Source organism: Rhinopithecus bieti, unplaced genomic scaffold (genome assembly GCF_001698545.2).
Source record: "Rhinopithecus bieti isolate Rb0 unplaced genomic scaffold, ASM169854v2 scaffold_12155, whole genome shotgun sequence".
Taxonomy (NCBI): domain Eukaryota; kingdom Metazoa; phylum Chordata; class Mammalia; order Primates; family Cercopithecidae; genus Rhinopithecus; species Rhinopithecus bieti.
In genome coordinates, this window is record NW_016807423.1 from 488572 (window position 1) to 504967 (window position 16396).

The following is a 16396-nucleotide window of genomic DNA, read 5'->3' on the forward strand; positions in this document are numbered from 1 at the left end:
TATTCCTTTAAAAGCCAGGGTAAATTTAAAACATATAATTGATAATTGAAGGTCTTCTCCATGACCCTATAACACTCCAATACCACCTTGTTGTCAGTGTAAACAAGGGTGTAGCCCAAAAACACTGAGGCCACTGACAACCCATAACCTCCCTAATCAAAACTCCTTAACCCAGTAATCCACAGATGGCCCAAATGCATTCAATCTGTAGCAGCAACTGCTTTGCCAACAGAAGAAAGTAGAAAAATAACTTTTAGAGGAAACCTCACTGTGAGCACACCTCATCAGGTCAGAACTATCCTAAGTCAAATAAATAAATAAATAAAGTAAAAGGTAGCTTACTGACTCTAGAACCTTCAAGTATGAGGCTATTCTGTTAGAAAAAAAAATGATTTAACATTAACCACTGAAAATTCTCTTAACCCAGCAGGTTTCCTAACAGGGGATCTAAATCTTAATTAATTACCATACAAAGGTCTGACCAGACCTACCAGGAACTCCCTTCAGGACAGGACCATAGATGGTTCCTCCTGGTAATTGAGGGAAAAAGACACAAGGAGTATTCAGTACTCCTGACCTGAAGTAAATTGCCTTGCTGAGAAGAAAAAAAAAAGAAAATTTTATATGCAAGTGCTATTTATTTTGTGGCACCAGAACTTTATTTATAACACCAGTCAACAAGACTGGGAGCAGCGACAGATTGGGTTCACGGACCTCTTTAACCTCCAGAAACCCTGTAGCAGCATCTTTCCTGGAGAACCAGGAGGCTGGTCATGCACCACAGGGCGCCCACCTCTCCCCAGCACAGGGCTTCTGGTGTATCAGCCCAGGACAGACACAAGAAGAGTCTCTGGGGTATCCACCCCCTGCCCCTCCTTTTTCCCAAACCCGGGACCCCGGGTCTCTTGCCCTGGGCTCTTCGTCACAGCCCAATCCACCTATTATTTGTCCTTTGGCTCAGCCACTTCCTGCAGACTGGCCTCCCCAGGGTCACCCTGTGCCAGTCCTGGGCACTTCTGGATTTTACCTCCAAGAAGCAAAAGTCCTGGGCACTTCTGCATTTTACATCCAAGAAGCAGAAGGAATGCCAGACCAGGGGGGAGTCTGGGGACCTGGCCCCCTTCAAAGGGGAATGAATTACACGGACACAGACACACACACACAGCCTCCCTACTGCTGTCCTGGTCTCTCTCACAGAACTTTACATGCTTTATCTCAGTTGTTCTCCCAAAAACTTTATGAGAAAAGCATTTTTGGCCGAGCACAGTGGCTCACACCTGGTAATTCTAGTACTTTTGGAGGCCAAGACAGGCGGATCACCTGAGGTCAGGAGTTCAAGATCAGCCTGACCAACATGGTGAAACCCCATCTCTACAAAAAATACAAAAATTAGCTGGGCATGGTGGCTTGTGCCTGTAATCCCAGCTACTTGGGAGGCTGAGGCAGGAGAATCGCTTAAACCTGGGAGGTGGAGGTTGCAGTGAGCTGAGATCACACCACTGCACTCCAGCCTGGGCAACAGAGTGAGACTGTGTCTCAAAAAAAGAAAAGCATTTTTATGCTCATATTACTGATGAGGTAACTGAAGACAAATGGCATTAAATAACTTGTGTCCCATAGAACTGAGGTTTATAAATTAGGTATTTAAAAAATAAAAATAAAGTAACTTTTGTGGGTCACACAGGTGACTGAGTGGATGGGGATTCCACTGGGAAGCCAGAAGCCAGAGCTCTTCCCCATCCATCAGCACCATCATTACTGCCCCTGGAAATGAGTTGTAAAAGTTTAGAGAGTGTGTGTGTCTTTGGGTTGACAAGTAGCTTTTTTCATTGCATAGTGGCCCCATTTGTCCTGACTTTTTTACTTAAAGTATGATGGGGCACAGGTAAGTGCTTTGCGCCAGGAAACGCTGTCTCCTGAAACATGGGGAGGGGCTGCAGTCCTGGATCCTGGTTGTTTTTACCTCTCTGAATCTATGCCTTTACTTGTCTAAGGGGGCTGGTTATGATGCCTACCTTTCAGGATTGTTAACAACACTGCCTGGCACTTAGTAGGCCCTCCATAAAGGATTATGAATGCAGTGAAAGGCCCACCTATGGAGAGACTTGGTTGTTACTGTAAGAATCCCAGCCTGAGGGCCTTGAGTCAGCCTCCTGAGTAAGTTAAGCAAGGTCCCAAATCCTTGTGTTTCTGTCTTCAGTGAGGATGGAGGGCCTCTGTTCCTACTCAGCACTGATGACCCTTTACAAGTTTCAAGTCCCTAGACCTCAGTTTCCCTAGAAAAAGAGAGCTGACAGGTGCTGATGATAGAAACAGCAATCTGAAGTGGTTCTTATGAGGTCACCTCACCCTTCATTGGGATTAATGAAGGGCACCCGGCCCTTCTCAAGTATTTTGATATTGCCACATGACTGGACTAAGGCAGGAACTCACAGCCCCACATAGGAGGGAGGATTCCACACTCAGAAGCACTGCCTGGGGTGCTGACAATTTACAAAGCATTGTCAGGACTTTGAATGCAGATATCTTGGCTCCCTACCAACCCCTAAACCCTCCTCTGAGTTTGGGGAGAGTTTGTCTCCTGTGCTAAGTTGATTACATAAATGACCCTAATAATCCAGGACCCCTTGTATCTGTGCTTTCTGCAAAGTGATTTTGCAACTCCTCTCTTCAGGAGTAGAGTCTATTTCCCTACCCATGCAAATCTTTGTGATTTACTTTAACAAGAATGGGATTCTAGCCCTCAACTCACCCTTCATTGGTTGGATGACTTTGGGTAACTCAGTTCTTCCTTTTGCAAAACGAGAAGCATTTTTCCAGACCCTCTCTCCTTCTCAAAGGGAAAATAATATATAGTCCTAGGGAAACACTGGCCATTCCTGAGGCTTAATTACCAAGTTTGTAATGTGTTGTGAGTAGGGCCAAGATTTGCTACTTTCGGGATTCCAGTTACAAAGCATTCACTTGTGTTTGCTGAAATGATGGCTTCTCTAAGCAGAAAGCTCCCTGGAGGCATATTAAATATGATTCAATTTACAAAAAGGGTCTAGGGGTTAGGAGTGGGTTTGGGCTGATTCTAATGTTCAAGTCACAGTGAGTGGCCACTTTGTTCCTGTGAGAGAGGATCCAGAGACCCTTCTGCCATCCAGTGGTTCAATTCAACCGGCATCCACTGACCCCTGCTACTATATGCTGTGTGCTAGGGAAATTTCAACAAACACTAGACTGAAAATCTGGCCTGAGTGGGAAGAAAAAAGATGTGCATAGATCAAGACAGGCTTTGGTGGAAATGCAGAGATCATGCTGCATAACCCAGAGGGCCATGGATTCTGGGCCCTTGGACTGTGTTGGGGACAGTCTTTGGGGGAAGCAAGATGGCATATGCTTTAGAGCAAGTGTTTTAGAGCTTGGCTGTAGAGTAGGGCTGGCTAGTAACCCATCCTTGTTGTGTGACTCTCTGTGTCCCCATTTCCTTACCTGTCAAATAATGGTAATAATAGTACCCCCCCCACACACAGCAAATACTCTAGTACTATTATAAAAATCAAATGAGTTAATACATGTAACACAGCCAGAACAGGGCCTAGCATATGTATAGTAAAAATCCATGCATGTTGATCATTATTATTATTGTTGTTGTTATTACTTATTAGAAAAATAGAGACCTACAGAGAAGGGTTTTGTGGCTTAAGAATCGCACGCTCAGGAACCAGACTGCCTGAGTTCAAATCCTAACTCTGCCACTTACTGTGTAACCTGGAGTAAGCCACTTTAACCTCTTGTTCCTCAGTTTCCTTATCTGTAAAACGGGGATAACACTGGTGACTATCTCACAGAATTGCTGTGAACACTAAGCAAGTTAATCCAAGCAAAGAGCTTGGAACAGCACTGTAAGTGTTCAGTAAATACTAGCTCACTTTATTTTAAGCAGAGATGTATGCAATCCAACCAGTATTTTGGGAAGGCAGTATGGAGGAGGGTTGGGAGAGGCAAGCTGGAAGCTGAGGTCATGGACTAGAAGAGCAGGTGGATTCAAAGATCCAATGGGCGTGGGTTTCCAGGGTTCCACCTGTGTTTTCCAGAAGGCAACACCACATCATTCTGTGAGCCATAACCTGCCGTCAGGTCATTCATGGAAGAGTTACTCCTGCCCACAGCCCCTCTAGCAGACCCTGGTAAGTTTCCCTGCCAGCATCCGCAGTCACCTGGTGACGGTAAGTTATTCTTATATGTCTTCAGCTGTTGCGTGGGAAGACAAGTAATACCTTCCCTGGCACCCTCTGAGGTGGGGGCAGGGCTGTCCAAGGGAGAGAAGAAGGGAAGGGAGCTTCTCAGATTCCAGGGGCTGTGAAGTCTGTCTTTGTTCCAGGGGTGGGAGCAGCAAATGCTCTGCTTCTCCATTTCCTTTCTCTTCTGTGAGCCTTTCCCAGGGGCCTACTAAAGTGGAGGATGCAGTCCTGCTCTAAGGAACTGCTATGATTTGAGTGTATGTGTCCCTCAAAATTCATACTGAAACCTGATCACCAAGGTAATGGTATTAGAAGGTGGAGCTTTTGGGGGAGGTGATTAGGTCAAATGGGCCCTCGCCTCATGAATAGGATTAAAGACCGTATAAAAGAGGTATGAGGTAGCTGTTCACAGCCCCTTTCCCCTTCTGTTCTGCCATGGGACGACTCAACCATAAGGCACCATCTATAAAGCAACAAGCAAGCTGTCCCCAGACACCAAATCTGCCAGCGCCTTGACCTTAGACCTCCCAGCCTCTAGAACTGTAAGAAATAAATGTTCTACTCTTTATAAATTACCCATTCTCAAGTTGTTTTTGTTTGTATGTTTGTTTGTTTGTTGTTTATTTTTGAGACAAAGTCTCACTTGGTTGCCCAGGCTGGAGTGCAGTGGTGCAATCTCAGCTCACTGCAACCTCTGCCTCCCGAGTTCAAGCGATTCTCCTGCCTCAGCCTCCCAAGTAGCTGGGACTATGGGCGCACGCCACCACACCCAGCTAATTTTCGTATTTTTAGTAGAGACAGGGTTTCACCACGTTGGCCAGGATGGTCTAGATCTCTTGACCTCGTGATCTGCCCACCTCGGCCTCCAAAAGTGCTGGGATTACAGGTGTGAGCCACTGCACCCGGCCCTTCTCAGGTATTTTGATATTGCCACATGACTGGACTAAGGCAGGAACTCACAGCCCCACATAGGAGGGAGGATTCCACACTCAGAAGCACTGCCTGGGGTGCTGACAATTTACAAAGCATTGTCAGGACTTTGAATGCAGATATCTTGGCTCCCTACCAACCCCTAAACCCTCCTCTGAGTTTGGGGAGAGTTTGTCTCCTGTGCTAAGTTGATTACATAAATGACCCCAATAATCCAGGACCCCTTGTATCTGTGCTTTCTGCAAAGTGATTTTGCAACTCCTCTCTCCAGGAGTAGGGTCTATTTCCCTACCCATGCAAATCTTTGTGATTTACTTTAACTAATGGAAAGTAGTGGAAGGAATTTTGTGCTACTTCTTAGCCCAGGCTGTAAGAGAACTATTTTGTCTCTCTCTCCTGGAACCCTGCCACTGCCATGAGAAAAAGCCCAAGCTAGCCTGCTGGAGGACTAGAAATCATGTGGAGAAAAGCCTGCTTAGCCCATTTGCCCTTGGTCAGGCCCTTACACGGTGAGACAGCCAAGATGAGCAGAGCCACCTGACTGCAGATACATGAGTGAGTCTTGCCAAGCCAACGTAGGTCAGCAGAAACACCCACCAAACCATAGACTCAGAGAATAATAAATGGTTGTTTAAACCACCCCTTTGAGGGTTGGTTCATTACAAAGCAATAGTTAACTGATACACCTCCTGATCTTCATTGTACAGATAAGTAACCGAGGCCTTACAGACAACCAGTCACTTGCTCAGTGCTACACAGTCAGTGGAAGGCCCAACTATGAATCAAACCTGGATCTTCAAGACTCAAAATCCCTTGGCCAGGCGCAGTGGTTCATGCCTGTAATCCCAACATTTTGGGAGGTCAAGGCGGGAAGATCACTTGAGGTCTGGAGTTCAAGACCAGCCTGTTCAACATATTGAAACCCCGTCTCTACTAAAAATGCAAAAATTAGCTGGGTGTGGTGACACACACCTATAGTCCCAGCTACTCAGGAGGTTGAGGCAGGAGGATCCCTTGAACCAGGGAGGCAGATTGTGGTGAGCCAAGATTGCACCACTGAATTCTGGCCTGAACAGAGAGAAACTCCATCTCAAAAAAAAAAAAAAAAAAAAAAAAAAAAAAAAAAAAAAAATCTTTGCTATGGCCAGGCATGGTGGCTCACACCTGTAATCCTAGCACTTTGGGAGGTCGAGGCAGGAGGATCCACTGAGCCCAGGAGTTTGGGCAACCAGACCAGTCTGGGCAACATTGGGAGACCCTGTCTCTATTTTTAAAAATAAAAATTTTTTTAAAAAACCCTGCTGCCTCTGTAACATGGACACCTACAACTAGACTATGGAATCATTATTAAAGGTTCCCGATCATTAACTTGGAAACCCACCAGCCATACCTCACCTTCAATCTGTTTTCCTTAACCTGTTTTCACCCATGCCTTCTTTGGATACACATGAAATACATTCTGTCTCCCTCCTATAATGTATTTGAAACTGTGTGGTTAGTTTCTTTACCATTCGGTACCTGAATTTCCTCATCTATAAAATGGGGATGTTGTACTACCCCATTGGTTGCCATGGGAATTAAATGACTTAATGTTAGGGAAGTGCTTAGAACAGTGCCTGACATGTAGCAAGGACTATATCATTAAATAAAATAAAAATGTGACTAAAACTGATTCACAGCAATGGCAATTTTATTAGGAAAACATTTTTATTTGGATCATGAGAGCAACATATATCTTTCACTTTGATCTGATGACATCAGTCTGAGTGTTGAGTCAGCTTGTCTGCCATAAGCTCTTCTATCCAAGTTGGTGTGGGAGAAAACATCTCGTGGGTGGCAAACCAGTTTTTGAAAACCAGACGTGCAGAAAAGCACATCTCTCATCTTGAGAAGCAATCTTAGGTCATTATCACACATTGATGTCATATTTCACAGAGAATATATTCTTGGTAGGTTGTATGCAAATCAAATCCTAAGGTAAGTCTATTATTATTTAAAGAGCTCTAGTTGGGTGTGGTGGCTCACACCTGTAATCTCAATACTTTGGGAGGCCAAGGCGGTGGATCACTTCAGGTCAGGAGTTTGAGACCAGCCTGGCCAACATGGTGAAAACCCATCTCATCTAAAAATACAAAAATTAGCCAGGCGTGGTTTCACGTGCCTGTAATCCCAGCTACTCAGGAGGCTGAGGCACAAGAATTTCTTGAACCCGGGAAGTGGAGGTTGCAGTGAGCTGAGATTACACTACTGCACCCCAGCCTGGGCAACAAGAGTGAAACTCTGTCTCAAAAAAAAAGATTATAGTTGATATTTTTTCTTTTTCGTGTTTTGCCTTGCAGCTATTTCATCATTGTGTCTTGGTTTACTTGACCTTCCTGTCTCAGCAGAAGTATGCTTTTCTCTGGGAAGACTTCCCAGAATTCCCTCATCTGGATCAGGGCCACTTCTCTATGCTCTCAAAGCTGCCTGTGTTCCCTGGTGCAAGGATTTATCATACAGTATTGAATCATCTGTTCCTGTGTCTGTCTGGACTCTCCTCAGAGCAAGCACTGGGTCCTACACCACCTTATTCCTCGCACCATGAACATGCAGTGAACACTGCATGCCGGGTGTGGTGGTGGGCGCCTGTAGTCCCAGCTTCTTGGGAGGCTGAGGCAGGAGAATGGTGTGAACCTGGGAACCAGAGCTTGCAGTGAGCCGAGATTGCACCACAGCACTCCAGCCTGGGTGACAGAGCAAGACTCTGTCTCAAAAAAAAAAAAAGAAAAAAAATTAGCCAGGCGTGGTGGCAGGTGACTGTAATCCCAGTTACTCGAAATGCTGAGGCAGGATAATTGCTTGAACCTGGGAGGCAGTGAGCCAAGATCGGACCACTGCACTCCAGCCTGGGCAACAGAAGAAAATTTTGTCTCAAGAAAAAAAAAAAAAAATCAAGGTGGCAATGTTATGCTGGTGGTTAAGGACAGAGCCTCTCCTACCACTGTGCCACTGACTTGTTATGTGACCCTGGACAAGTCACTTAACTCTAATATGCCTCAATTTTCTTCTGTTAAAATGGGGATAATAATACCGACCTACCTCAAAGGGCAGTTTTGAGGCATGACTAATGCTTTTTATAAAGCATTTTGAGATCCTTCAGCACAGGAATTCTCAAGACCTGAGTATTTTTTATAATAACAATGTCCACCATGAAGTTGATCTGTCTATGTGTCCCAGATGCTATCATTAGTCTACACGGTTCCCCAAGAGACTGAATGAATCCATTGGAGAAGTGGTGGATAACTGGCCAGAAAAAATTTGAGAATGCTTAAACTCATTCCCATGGAAACATACATAGGATACCTTTTCTTTGATTAGGTGGGGGTGGGATTTTTCCCTTTTTACCATGGCATAGTTACTTATTTTTGGACTTAAGAATATTTGATGCCGGCGCATTGCCAACCTGTAATCCCAGACTTTGGGAGCCTAAGACGGCGGATTCACAGTCAGAATGAGACCTTCTCCTGCTAACACGTGAAACCTTCGTCCTAACTAAAAAAAATACAAAAAACGTAGCCGGGCATGTGGTGGCGGTGGGGGGCGCCTGTACCCCAGCACTCGGGAGTCTGGAGGCAGGAGAAGGCTTAAACCCGGGAGGGTCGAGCTTTGCAGCTGACTGAGATCCGCCCACTCGTACACTCCAGCCTGGGGCGACAAGCGAGACTTCTGTCCTCAAAAAAAAAAAAAAAAAAAAAAAGAATAATTTTGGAAAATTTCCATTACATCAATTCTCGAAGCTAGTATACTGGATCTGAGAATTGGTTCTTGTTTCATCATCAAAAGTAATATGAACTGGAAAAAAAATAAAGAGAGACACCTACCTCTGTGCACATTTCATTGGCTAAAGCAAGTCACGTGACTATGCCTACCTGCAGAGGGAGTGGGGAAGGCAAGCCTACCACGTGTCCAAGAGAAGTAGTAACTAGGTCATCCTGGCTAACAGGGTGAAACCCCGTCTCTACTAAAAAGAAAAAAATACAAAAAAACTAGCCGGGCGAGGTGGCGGGCACCTGTAGTCCCAGCTACTCGGGAGGCTGAGGCAGGAGAATGGCGTAAACCCGGGAGGCGGAGCTTGCAGTGAGCTGAGATCCGGCCACAGCACTCCAGCCTGGGCGGCAGAGCGAGACTCCGTCTCAAAAAAAAAAAAAAAAAAAAAAAAGAAGTAACTAGGTATTTGTGAGAAGTCTTAAGGCTTACCATACCCACAAATCGACTTCATGACCGCTAATGAATCATGGTTGTGAGCCATAATTCAGAAAACACTCATTGAAAGGTTTCATATGCTAACCTATAATCTGGCTCACTACAACTTCCTTCTGCTGGTCCCAGCTCTGCCCCTGGGGATACTCAAAACACATCTGCTTCTCCTGCCTCAGAACAATCCTAGTTGGAGACAGCACCTCTATTCTTTAAGTCTGTCTTTCTCCTGGCGAAATACTCCCAATTCCCCCAGTTCTCCCCAGAATGAGACTTTCAGTTTCCTCTCCTTCCTGGTCACCCTCTTCAGCCAGTACACCTCCTAAAGTGTCACCTCAAAATATGGTCTAAACAGGTTGGAGCTCAAGAGTTCCCATTTACTCAGAGAGATAAGGTTGAGTAAGCTTAAGGACAGGACCAACTTTCAGAAGCAATTTCTGTAGAGCCAGCTATTTAACTTCCTCATTCAGTAAATTCTGATAATCATATTCCCACTGGGGGGCCCATGAAATCTGATCAGATCATTTTCCAGCTTAAAACTCCCACAATGGCTTCCAGTTACTCAGGATAGAATACCTATTCCTTCAAGTGGCCCAGAAGGCCCTGTTGTAGGTTAGCTTCTGCCTGCTTCTCCAGCCTTGTGTTTCACAAGCATTCCTCTCTCCCTACACTGTAGGATATTGGACCTCTTTCAGAATCTAGAATATCCTCTTTCCCAATTTCACATTCACACAAACTGTTCCCTCTGCTAGAGCACTCCCAACATCCTCCTCTGCCTCACTGATTTAACTCCTCTTTATCTTCAGCTCTGTTTAAACATCTCTTCCTCCAGGCAAGGATAGGTCCCTCAGGTATATGCACATTACATTTCTCTCAGTACTTGGCTCCCTCATAATTTATTTATAACTAATTGTAATTGCTTATAATTTACTTGTAATTACTTGTCTATCTTGCCCACTAGATTGTACATCCCATGAGAACAAGGACTTTTTTCTGCTCTGTTCACCACTCACTCTAGTATCTACAATTAAGCTTAGCACATAGGAGGTACTCAAATGTATATTAACTACCAAATAGGTACTAAGCATGTTGGTACTTGGGGGTTAGGGATGCAAAAATAAATACCAGCTTACTGTCACTAACAATTCCTAGTTTGGGGATGGGTAAAGAAGAAAAAGTGGCCATGGAAAGTGCTATATTCATTGTATTATAGAGAGGGTTGGGGAGCACAGAAGAGGATCAACTCAGCGTTAGAAGGATTAGAGAAAGCTTCCAGAGGGGTGGAAATCTGAGCTAGCAAGAAAGCACAAGGGAAAAGGCATTTAGATAGAGGAGACAATTTGTCCTGCCACAGAAGCATTGGCGTATGTTATGCATGGATAGACAAAGAATTTGTGTGAAAGGGGAGCAGTAGGGCATGACAGAGACACAGATGAAACAGCATCAACAACCAGGGATCAGGGCAAGAGTCTGGACTTGATCCCGTTGGCAATGCAGAGAGAACAAAGGATCTTTCTGTAAAAACGGGTTCTCGCTATGTTGCTCAGGCTGGTCTCAAACTTCTGGTCTCAAGCGACCCTGCTGGCCTTGGCATCCAAAAGTGCTGGGATTACAGGCATAAGCCACCATACCCAGCCTAAAGAACACAGAATTATAAGCAGATGAATGACACTCAGATTTGTGTTACTTATTAACACAAATGACATGTTAAAATTTTATTTAAATTTACTTAACCATTTCCAAAACTTACTGGCTTAAAACAACCACTACTTTATTTGTTCACAATTCTGGGGGTCAGCGATTTAGGTTGGTCTTGGCTGGGGTCACTCATGCTGTTTGGGTCACCTAACTGTTTAACTGAGCTTGGGAGGTCTAAGACAGCTTCCAGCACATGTCTCCAGCAGGTTGGTCCAGGCTTCTTCACAGAGCAGCAGAAGAGCTCCAAAATGAGCATGGAAGTTGCAAGGCTTCTTGAGGCCTACACGCAGAAGTTGCACAGCATCCCTTGCACCAGAAGGGATTTATTGGTCAAAACAAATCATAAGACTGGCCCAGATTCAAGAGGTGGGGAAACAGACTCCATCTCTTACTGATAGAAATAGCAAAGTCACATTGTACTGGGACAGAATGGGAGGAATTATTGTGATCGACGATCACACAATAGATAAGGAGTGGCATGAGAGGATGGGGAAGAATCGAAAAATTTAGGGCTGATTAGAGTAATAGAAATGAGTTTTGAGGCTACTGCCATTGATCAGTGAGAATTGATAAGGCCCTACCTAAGGCAGGAATGCTAGGAAGGGGAGAAATATAAGCAACATTTCAAGAAAGAAATTTCAGATTGCGGCTGGGCGCAGTGGCTCATGCCTGTAACCCTAGCATTTTGGGAGGTCAAGGCAGGCAGATCACTTGAGCTCAAGAATTCAAGACCAGCCTGGGCAACATGGTGAAACCCCATCTCTACTAAAAATACAAAACTTAGCCAGGCACGGTGGCACGTGCCTGTAGTCCCAGCTACTCAGGAGGCTGAGGCAGGAGGATCACTTGAGCCTGGGAGGCGGAGGTTGCAGTGAACCAAGATCATGCCACGGCACTCCACCCTGGTGAGAGCCAGATCCTGTCTTAAAAAAAAGGAAAAAGAAATTTCAGATTGTAACTTTTTGAGTTACTTAAGCAATCTAAGCTTGTTTCCTTCTCTATAAAATGGGACTAAAAAGAGTGTATCAGCTGACTCTGCATTTGCTGCCTATAAGTTAGCCTTACTCTGCAAGGAGCAGTACTGTTCAATAAAAGATTGCTGTCTAACACCACTAGCTTGCCCTTGAATTCTTCCCTGGCTTTCTCCCAGGCTAAGCCCCAGTTTTGAGGCTTGCCTGCCCTGCAATAAAAACACACCATAAAAATAGTGCAAGAAAAGCCACAAAATGGATGAAAATGTTCAAATTAACAAATAACTCTTTCAAAGTTTTAATAATAAATAGGCAACAACAAAAAAGAGTATATCCTAGGGTTTCTGTGAAAGTAGGAAACAATGATGTAAATAAAACAATGCTTTTTTCACATGGGCCTAGTTCAGGTACATTCGATATACAGCAGTGATTACTGTCACGGCGTCAAGGATGGCTGCAGTTTCTGGCATGGGCAGCAGGGCAAAGGGTGGTGTTAAGTTTGAAGATGAAGAATGCAGATGGGAAGAAGAGCAGATTGGCAGGGGTGAGAGCGGTGATTTGTTACTGGGGGGGTCTCTGCTTGACCCCCTTGCCTTCACTAAAGACCCTCAAATTTGAGATCTTCTAATCCAAAGGTTTTTATTTATTTATTTATTTTTATTTTATTTTTTTTTTATTTTTTGAGGCGGAGCCTCGCTCTGTCGCCCAGGCTGGAGTGCAGTGGCGCGATCTCGGCTCACTGCAAGCTCCGCCTCCCGGGTTCACGCCATTCTCCTGCCTCAGCCTCCCGAGTAGCTGGGACTACAGGCGCCCGCCACCGCGCCCGGCTAACTTTTTTTGTGTGTGTTTTTAGTAGAGACGGGGTTTCACCATGGTCTCGATCTCCTGACCTTGTGATCCGCCCGCCTCGGCCTCCCAAAGTGCTGGGATTACAGGCGTGAGCCACCGCGCCCGGCATTCCAAAGGTTTTAAACTTGGGGTTTACAGATGGGCCTTAGGAAGTACCCAAGCCCCTGAAATCTTATGTAAAATGCTATGGTGTTTTTTTTTTTTTTGTCTTTGTTTTCTGAGAACGGCCAGAGCTTTTACCAGTCTCTCAAACAGATCTGTGACTCCTAAAACGTGAAAACCATAGCTCCAAGCTATCAATCTATATTGACCCATAGCTGCCCCAATACCTGACCCTCTGCTATGGTTGAACTGTTGCAAGTCACAAGGAAAGAGGAGCTCATGAACAAGACTGAGGCAATACTGCTAAGCTTCCAGGTCTCTCAATATGATCCCTCCTACATTAAGCCATATTTTGCATTATTATTCTCTGTGGGCTTCTCTACCCGCTTCTCTCGTGCGCACGCTTTTTTTTTTTTTTTGGTTTGTATTTTTAGTAGAGAAGGGGTTTTGCCATGTTGGTCAGCCTGGTCTCAAACTCCTGACCTCAGCTGATCCACCTGCCTTGGCCTCCCAAAGTACTGAGATTACAGGCATGAGCCACCATGCCCAGCCAACCCCTTCTCTTTTTTCAGGGAGACCTCAGGTGTACAAAATTGAATTAATCATAATCTTTGTTTATAACATACTTTTATCACTTTGTCATGAATAACATTTTTATACATAACTTTTTATTAACTTAGCTGCTTTTAATAATGCAATAAGCACCAAATATAAAAGCGAGAGCCTTAACAATAATCTAACTTTATGTTCCCTCCAGCCCCATCCTATCCCCCTATCTGTAAGAACCATTATACTGAATCCCATAGTGAGAACCATTCTTTCCCCCACAGTGATAACCATTCTCTTTCTTACATGGTTTTACTGCACACATGTTCTTTTTACATGTTTTAAATTCTTAGTTGTATTTAATTTTATAGCACCACTAGTCATTAGAGAAATGCAAATTAGGACCACAATGAGGTATCAAGACACATCCACTAGAATGTGGATAATAATAATTACTTATTATTTATTTTTGAGACAGAGTCTCCCTCTGTTGCCCAGGCTGGAGTATACAGTGGTGCAATCCCAGCTCACTGCAACCTCTACCTCCTGGGTGCAAGCGATTCTCGTGCCTTAGTCTCCCAAGTAGCTGGAATCACAGGCATGTGCCACCACACCTGGCTAATTTTTGCATTTTTAGTGAAGACGGGGTTTCACCATGTTGGCCAGGCTGGGCTTGAACTCCTGACCTTAAGTGATCCGCCCACCTCGGCCTCCCAAAGTACTAGGATTACAGACATGAGCCACCCCACCCGGCCCAGTAGAATAAAGTGTAAGGTTGATAATCCTAAGTGTTAGCAAAGATGTGGAGCAACTGGACCTCTCATACATTGCTGACAGCAATGCAAAATGGTAGATCCACTTTGGAAAACAGTATGATAGTACCTTATAAAGTTAAACATACATTTGCCATATGACCTAGCAATTCTTCCCCTAAGTATTTACTAGAAGAAAACATGGGCTGGGCACAGCAGTTCACACCTGTAATCCTAGCACTCTGGGAGGCCGAGGCGGGTGGATCATCTGAGGTCAGGAGTTCGAGACCAGCCTGGTCAACATGGCAAAAGCCCATTTCTACTAAAAATACAAAAAAATTAGCCAGGCATGGTGGCGGGTGCCTGTAATCCCAGCTACTCAGGAAGCTGCAGCAGAAGAATCGCTTGAACCTGGGAGGCAGGGGTTGCAGTGAGCTGAGATTGCACCATTGCACTCCAGCCTGGGCAAGAGAATGAGACTCCATATCAAAAAATAAAAAAAAGAAAAGAAAACATGTACTCACAAAATTATATGCCCAAAAGGTCTTAGCAGCATTATTAATAATAGCCCAAAACTGGAAGCAACTCAAATGTCCATCAACTGGTGAAGAGATACACAAAACGGTGGTATGTCTGTACCATGGAATACAATTCAACAATAAAAAGGAACAAAACATTAATACTCACAACAAAGTGAATCTCAAAAACATTATACTAAGTCAAAGAAGTCAAACACCAAAGACTACATATTGTATGATTCCACATATATATGCAAAAATTTTCCAAGACCAAATATTTGAAAGGATTATCCAGGCTTCACAGAGCCTAATCACGTAAGATTTTTATTTAAAGGCAAACGACACAGGGCAGCAAGAGAAAGACTGGGTAGATAAACATCAGGAATCTCAGAACTTCCCAAATACAAGCTCCCCATGGTCCTTATGCATATGTGGACTGCACTGCAACATGCCTTTGGATTGAATTATCATGATCTATGTGAGGAATCCATCCTGGTTTTGGAAGAGTTCAAATCAGAAGTTCTCAGCAGGGTTTTTATGTTGCTCTGGCCATGTAATTAAGCCAGACATATGTAACTGGTTAGACCAGCTGCAAATAATCAATAAAAGGAGTAATCAGTGGAGCTTCAGACTTTATTATTATTATTTTTGAAATGGAGTCTCTCTCTGTAGTTCAGGCTGGAGTGCAATGGCGCTATCTTGGCTCACTGAAACCTCCGCCTCTCAGGTTCAAGCAATTCTCCTGCCCCAGTCTACTGGGTAGCTGAGATTACAAGCACCTGCCATCACGTCTGCTTGTATTTTTGTAGAGATCGGGTTTCACCATGTTGGCCAGGCTAGTCTTGAACTCCTCCTGACCTCAGGTGATCCACCTGCCTCAGCCTTCCAAAGTGTTCGGATTACAGGCGTGAGCCACAGCACCTGGCCGAGCTTCAGACTTTAAACAGCACATTATAAATCCCAATGCCCTTCTTTTTTTTTTTTTTTTTGAGACAGAGTCTCACTCTGTCACCTTGGCTGGAGTGCAGGTGCACAAGACAGAGTCTCACTCTCTTTGTATTTTTACAAATACAAACTCCTCAAACTCCTGCGCTCAAGTGATCCTCCTGCCTCAGCCTCCTAAGTAGCTGGGCCCACACACACATGCCAGCACACCCAGCTACCTTTTTTTTTTTTTTTTTTCCAGACAGAGTCTTGCTCTGTCCCCCATGCTGGAGTGCTAAGGTGCAATCTCTGCTCACTGCAAGCTCTGGTTCCCGGGTTCACACCATTCTCCTGCCTCAGCCTCCCAAGAAGCTGGGACTACAGGCGACCACCACCACGCCCGGCTAATTTTTTGTATTTTTTAGTAGAGACAGGGTTTCACCATGTTAGCCAGGATGGTCTTGATCTCCTGACCTCGTGATCCACCCGCCTCGGTCTCCCAAAGTGCTGGGATTACAGGTGTGAGCCACTGTGCCCAGCCTACTTTTTTTTTCTTTTTGGTAGAGACCAGGTCTCGCTATATTGTCCAAGCTGATCTAGAATTCCTGGGCTCAAGTGATCTTCCCACCTCGGCTTTCCAA